At 46.3% G+C, this 6598-nt stretch overlaps 1 non-coding gene across 1 annotated transcript; it reads right to left on the bottom strand.

Annotated features, from left to right (window-relative positions):
- Positions 1 to 3945: 3945 nt before the first annotated feature.
- Trnat-ugu (transfer RNA threonine (anticodon UGU)) lies at positions 3946 to 4020 on the bottom strand. Its single transcript has one exon. It is a non-coding gene; the product is annotated as a tRNA-Thr (tRNA).
- Positions 4021 to 6598: the final 2578 nt, after the last annotated feature.

Raw genomic sequence — 6598 nt, 5'->3', positions numbered from 1 at the left:
CTTCCAAGTTGATCGCTGCACCATGAGGGAGGACGTCAAAATCCATCAAAGTCCCAGAATACCGTCGCCATAAAAGTAACTGCTGAGGGTGCGGCTCTGAACGTTTTCTTCGGAGGAGTGGTGGTTCGGCGCCACACCTTGGACTGCCGTTTTGTTTCCTGTTTGAAGTGACGAATCCATGTTTCAGCGCGTGTGACGGCGTTCGACAAGGAAGTGTCTCTATTATCCTTGTAACGCGCAAGCAATTCCTCACAGACCGTCCTTCGTTGCTCTCTATGGTCTTCTGATAGGTGGCCAGGAACCGAGCGGCCACACACCTCTGTGTACCCCATTTAGTGGCGAGGGTACCAGTACTACCAACAGGGACGTCCCGTCGTGCAACGAGATGTTTGATTGCGATCCATCGATAAGCTCGAATGAGTTTATGCGCACTTTCCAACATTGCCGGAGTCACAGCTGTGTGGGGGCCGGCCGGTAAGCGAGATGTCGGACAGGTCTGAGCGACCTTGTTGGTCTGATGACGGACGCCTCGCTCAAAGACGGGCCTTGCTTTTTTTCTTCACTGCCAGACCTCTGCAAAAATTCTGCGAGCGCCTATGAATATCTGTGATGCTCTGGCTTTCCGCCAAAGAAACTCAATAACACCTCTCTGCTTGGAACAGACTTCCGTTACAGAATCCATTTTGAAGGCTACGTACAGCGTCACCACCTGTCGGAACTTCATGAAACTACAGGGGCTGAAGCAGGAGTATCACACGATGTACCACAACAGATTTCGCATTTTTTAACCGAAATTGGTGAAAAAATATGTTGCATTATTTATCGAAAGCCCCTCGTACGAACCGCGCAGTCGGCTAACACGCGTGAATTTTGATGGGCTCGCGGTCTCGATATAATGAAACACGCATCACGAAGTGGAATCTCCTTTCTGCACTGTAGGACGACTTCCCCCATGATGGCGGACGAGGTCATGTCGCATTCCAGGTCTACAGCCAAGTGTCAGAGAATGCCTCTAAATAGAAGCGTGTGTCGGATTATTTACTTGTTTGCAAGTCTAACACAGATTTTTCACCAGTAACTAAAATTTATTTCTTGCGTTATCTAATTTACAGATATGCTAGTCTTTTTTTCTCAGTTTTCATGCCCACATCAACCTTCCCTGCTCAAAAATCTGAGTAACGAGATTACATGGAAATACTGATCTGCTGCAAGCTTCTTTAGTTGTAACCTCCCTCCCGCTATATTTCGCTAATTCTTAATTGAAACGACATTTATGCGGCTATTGAACGTGTATAAAAGATACGCTTCGTACGAAACCTGACCGTGTCGCCTAAAAAGAAAACGTGTATCTTTCCTTTACGGGTATTAAAATCATCAGTTCCTCATTACGAGAGAAAATATTGTTTCGAAGGGATAACAGTTCATAACTTCGTTTATTGAGTCCGTAAGTAACACACTTCCTAACAATGTCTAGGCCCAATCACGCTCATATTAGCAGTTACTTTGAGTTTCTGTTCGGTGCTGAAATGATCGCTGGGACTCATGTCAAGAGATCTGGGTGGCCAAACCATTTGCTTGAACTATCCAGAATGTTTTTAAAACCAATTGCGAAGATTAATGGCCCAGTGACAGGATGCATTGTCATCCATAGGAAAGCCGCCGTCGTTTTGGAACATGAAGTCCATCAACGGCTTCAAATAGTATCCAATCAGCCGAAAACAACCATTTCCATTCAATGATCCGTTCATTTGGATCAAACACAGCCCACGACATTATGTAGCCAACACCAACTTGCAGGGTGCCTTGTTGACAGCTTGGATCCATGGCTTCGTGAGATCTGCGCCACACTCTAACGCTACCAACAGTTCGCAACAACTGAAATTGGGACTTATCTGGCCAGGCCAGGCCTAGGGTCCAACTGATATGGTCATGAGCCCAGAAGAGGTGATTCAGGCGATGTCGTGCTGTTATCGGAGGCACTTGATTCGGTAGTCTGCTGTCATAGCCCAGGAACGCCAAATTTTGTCGCACTGTCCTAAGGGTAACGTTCGTCGTAAGTCCAACAGTGATTTCTGCGGCTATTTCACACTGTGTTGCTTATCTGTTAGTTACGAAAACCCCACGCAGACGCCGCTGCTCTTGGTCGTTAAATGAAGGACGTCGGCCACTACGTTGTAGAGGTAATGCCGGAAAGTTGATATTCTAGACACCCTGTTGACATTGTGGATGTCGGAATATTAAATTCCTTAACGATTTCCGAAATGGTATGTCCCATGTGCGTATTTCCAACTAGCATTTCGCGTTCAAAGTGTTAATGTTAGTAGTGCGGCCATAACCACGCCAGAAATCTTTTCTTATGAATCATCTACAGTGACAGACAAATGCAGTGTCCTTCTGTACCTTTCGTACGCGATCCCAACGCCATTTGTATGTGTGCATGTTGCTATACCATGACTTTGGTCAACTAAGCATAATGCTAAATAAGTGGGTTAGTAGTGCATGCCATGACCTACATACAGGGATGAATCCATGAAGGACTGATACTGATACTTGCGCATGGAATGCAGTATCACGCGTTGAGCAACAGGTTTAACCCCAGTAACACAGAAATTAAATCTACAAAACCGAAAGTTCTACGAACGAAGCCTTACACCAAAGCAAGCTAGCAAACAACATTCTACCCATAACTTCATGTATGTTGCAGCTTATGATCAGTCAACAAAATGAAACATCAGACAGAGTTATCGAATTAGGGCGGGGAGCGAACGTGTGAATGATCTACTCCAAACAACCCCGAAAAAGCGAGTGTCCTTTGTCTTGCAGTCTAGATGGGTACGGGGCAAAAACTCAGCTGCGCCGACACCCGATTATTCAGGCGGCTATTCTTCCAAAATGTAACATTGCTATGTGGACGAAGTCAATGAAGTTCGTGGCAGAATAATTAAATGCAGAGTGTCTATTTTCACACTGCCAGCGACTAATAATTCTCGGAAAGACAAATAATTTGAATGCCGTTTTCTAGTGGACGACTTTCAGTTCATATACGAAACCTGCGATATCTCGACTTTCGAAAAGTGTAAATGAACTAAGCGATATCCCAAATCTCAGATGTTTTCGGTATCCATCATGACAAACTCAAACTGAAGTAATTGCTACAATTTAAAACAATACAGACTCAGTGACATATGGATCTGAAACGAGTCTCACATCTGCTGCGTGCGAATCGGTGGCCAGACTCTTTGAAGCAATAAGCGAATCACAGACGAACTTCCGTGCTTGTCTTAACACAGTAGTCAGGTAGGGCGTTGCACTCTGTTTGTCTAATGTGGGGTTGACGTGAAGTGGCCGACCCTGCCCGTTCCTCAGTGGAGAAAGCCGTGCGACGTGACGCCACTGACAGATACGGGTCATCAACATTCTACACAGCGCCTGCCGCCCCAGACAATGGATTCACAGGCGAGCCTCTGCGTACTGCCGCTATAGTAGCCCTGCACCTGCATCTGGAACTGGGTATCCGCTCGGGACTGCGCTACTGGCTTCCAGAGGTGGTCCGCCAAACTGGTCGCTATATCCAACCCTAATGCCATGTCACCAAATAAAACGCAGTCTACTTGCGCTATAGCAGTGCAGCTTGCAACTAATATTCTACACTGAAGCGCCGGAGAAACTGGTATAGGCATGCATATTCAAATACAGAGATATACACTGAAGTGCCAAAGAAACTGGTATAGGTATGCGTATTCAAATATACAGATATATAAACAGGCACAATACGGCGCTGCCGTTGGCAACGGCTATACAATATATGACGGTAGTATCTGTTCCCGAAAGAACAGTTACCGTGGATGACCATGCAGCTTTGCTACAAATGAAATGATAATTAAATGGACACCCTGGCTACAAACAGGCGTTGTTGTATTTCATTGGGGACATGTTGAAAATGTGTGCCCCGACCGGGACTCGAACCCGGGATCTCCTGCTTACATGGCCGACGCTCTATCCATCTGAGCCACCGTGGGCACAGAGGATAGTGCGTCTGCAGGGACTTATCCCTTGCACGCTCCCCGTGAGATCCACATTCCCAACATGTCCACACCACTACATTCGTAGTGCGCCTAATAGATGTTTGCCCATCATACTCATTACTCGTGGCAGATTAATCTACCAAGTCCCGTACGAGTTCGGGCATAGCGTGTGCGTTCGCACAAGAAGGTCAATGACCCGGAAGCCATATTTTAACTATGTATGACGGTAGTATCTGTTCCCGAAAGAACAGTTACCGTGGATGACCATGCAGCTTTGATAGAAATGAAATGATAATTAAATGGACATCCTAGCTGCAAACAGGCGTTGATGTACTACATTGGGGACATGTTGAAAATGTGTGCCCCGACCGGGACTCGATCTCACGGGGAGCGTGCAAGGGATAAGTCCCTGCAGACGCACTATCCTCTGTGCCCACGGTGGCTCAGATGGATAGAGCGTCTGCCATGTAAGCAGGAGATCCCGGATTCGAGTCCCGATCGGGGCTCACATTTTCAACATGTCCCCAGTGAAGTACATCAACGCCTGTTTGCAGCTAGGGTGTCCATTTAATTATCATTTCAACGGCTATACAAGGCAACTAGTGTCTGGGGCAGTTGTTACATCTATAACTGGTGCTACAATGGCAGGTTATCAAGATTTTAGAGAGTTTGGACGGCACACGAGCGATGGGACATAGCATATCCGAGGTAGCGATGAATTGGGGATTTTCCAATATGACCGTTTCACGAGTGTACCGTGAGTATCAAGAATCCGGTAAAACGTCAAATCTTAGACATCGCTCCGGCCGGTAAAAGACCATGCATGAACGGGGCCAACGACGACTGTAGAGAATCGTTCAACGTGACAGAACTCGCAACCCTTACGCAAATTTCTGCAGATTTCAATGCTTTGCCATCATTCTGGTCAGCATGCGAATCATTCCATATGGGCTTTCGGAGCCGAGGGCCAACCCGTGTACCCTTGATGACTCCACGACACAAAGCATTACGCCTCGCCTGGGACCGTCAACACCGACATTGAACTGATGATGACTGGCAACTTGCTGCTTAGTCGGACGAGTCTCGTTTGAAATTGTATCGAACGGATGGAGGTGTACGGGTATGGAGACAACCTCATGAGCTCATGGACCCTGCATGTCAAGAGGAGACTGTTCGAGCTGGTGGAGGCTCTGTAATGGTGTTAGGGGCGTGTAGTTGGAGTGACATGGGAAACCTGATACGTCTAGATACGACTTTGACAGGTGACACGTACCTAAGCATCTTGTCTCATCACCTGTAGCCATTCGTGTCCATTGTCCATTCCGACGGACTTTGGTAATTCCAGCAGGACAATGCGGGACCCAAAACGTCCAGAATTGCTACCGAGTGGCTCCAGGAACACTCTTCTGAGTTTAAGCACTCCCTCTGGCCACCAAACTCCCTAGACACGAAGATTATCTAGCGTATCTGGGATGCCTTGCAGTGGTGTGTTTTTTAGAGTTCTCTGTGCGCTGAAGTCATTTAATAAATTTCGTAATTTAGTTTTCAGCTGACGTTTCATATTGTTTCTAGAGAAGTATTTCAGTGAAATTTTCCTTCAGTGTTTTAACTTCGTTAGGTGTTCTAGTGGCCGCTATAATTATTGGTTTTAGCTAATTTGTGAAGTTTTGTTGGTATTGGTATTAGCTGTTGTATAGTAGTACGAATACAAGCTGTTGCTTTCTTAGTATCGACAGAGAATTTCAAGACCGCTATTGTTAGTACTATAAATAGTGCTACTAGCGTAACTGAACTTAGGTAACGTAGACATAGTTTTTTTCAGTAACTAAAATTCTACGATGAGTGAGAACTGTGGGCTCTGTCGTAGGTTTGTGAGTAATGGGTTATGATGTGGGATTTGTTCAAAGTATTTTCGTTGAGGGGAAGGCAGTGGAGTAGCTAGTGGGCATTCTAGCGAGATCCTCTCCTGGGAATGCAGAATCTGTAGTAGGAATAAACTGATAGAGGAGCAGGAGCCTGAGATCTGTGCCCTTCAGGTGCAGTTACAATGCGCAAAGGAGAAACTAGACAGGTTGAGGAGGGTGAAGGGTGGTGGGGAATGGGAACTGGTAGCCGGCAAGAAAGCACCTAGGAGAAGGTTTTCGGACAGTTATATTTAGCGTATATACAATAGATTTGACCAACTGTCAGAGTTTATTGGAGAGGAGCCTCTTATAGCTGTAGGTGTAGGAAACGTACAGCAGTCCTTATCAGTTAGGAGGCCTAGGTCAGTTGAAAGGCCTAACAGAAAGAAGAAGGTTATGTTGCTAGGTAGTTCGCACGGTAGAGGTGTGGGCCAGCTGTTGCAGGAAGTGTTGGGGAGTGAGTACCAGGTTACCAGCATTGTGGAGCCTAGTGCACGTTTGGCTCCGGTGAATGACAACATAGGTGAGTTATGTAGGAATTTTACAAAGGAGGATCAGGTAGAAATGCTGGGTGGAGCAGGGAACAATCTTGATAGGTACGAGGAATGTGATGTACGTGGTGACCTGGGAAAGATAGCTACTCAAACAGGTGCGACTGTTTCTGCGTCA

Source organism: Schistocerca serialis, chromosome 6, assembly GCF_023864345.2.
Source record: "Schistocerca serialis cubense isolate TAMUIC-IGC-003099 chromosome 6, iqSchSeri2.2, whole genome shotgun sequence".
Lineage (NCBI taxonomy): Eukaryota > Metazoa > Arthropoda > Insecta > Orthoptera > Acrididae > Schistocerca > Schistocerca serialis.
Note: the sequence above shows the minus strand (reverse complement) of the source record. Positions and strands in the feature narration are given on the sequence as shown.